Source organism: Frankliniella occidentalis, unplaced genomic scaffold, assembly GCF_000697945.3.
Source record: "Frankliniella occidentalis isolate FOCC.00 unplaced genomic scaffold, Focc_3.1 Scaffold164, whole genome shotgun sequence".
Classification (NCBI taxonomy): domain Eukaryota; kingdom Metazoa; phylum Arthropoda; class Insecta; order Thysanoptera; family Thripidae; genus Frankliniella; species Frankliniella occidentalis.
The window spans coordinates 509,805-510,332 of NW_026267290.1; positions in this window are offsets into that span (position 1 = coordinate 509,805).

Sequence of the window (528 nt, forward strand, 5' to 3'; positions counted from 1 at the left end):
TGTTTCCCCGTATTCCTTCTCACTATTGTAGGAAGAGAACAAAACGTGAATACCTTGAAAAGGGTCTAAGTATTGCCAAGATGGCTAGACTTTACCAGAAATGGGCTGAAGAAAAAAATCTTCCAAGGAGTGCAGTAGCAAGTCAAAGACAATACAGAGACCTTTTAAACACAAACTTTAACATTGGCTTTTTCAAGCCCAAAAAAGATCAATGTAGTTTATGCTCAATTATGAGGAACAAAAGCAACACTAGACAAATTAGAGAAGACAAGAAAGCTGTATGGGTTGAACATGTTAAGAACAAGAACAAGGCAAGAGCTCTGAAAGCAAAGGATGTAGCAGAAAGCATGACAGACAAAAAAGTAGTTGCATGCTCTTTTGACCTGCGAAAACAGTTGTCTTGTCCTAAGTCAGAAGATGGAGCGTACTACTACAGAAGTAAGCTGAATGTTTATAACTTTACAGCTTTCAATATGACTGATAGAGTAGGTGACTGTTTCTTATGGCATGAGGGCATAGGCAAGAAAG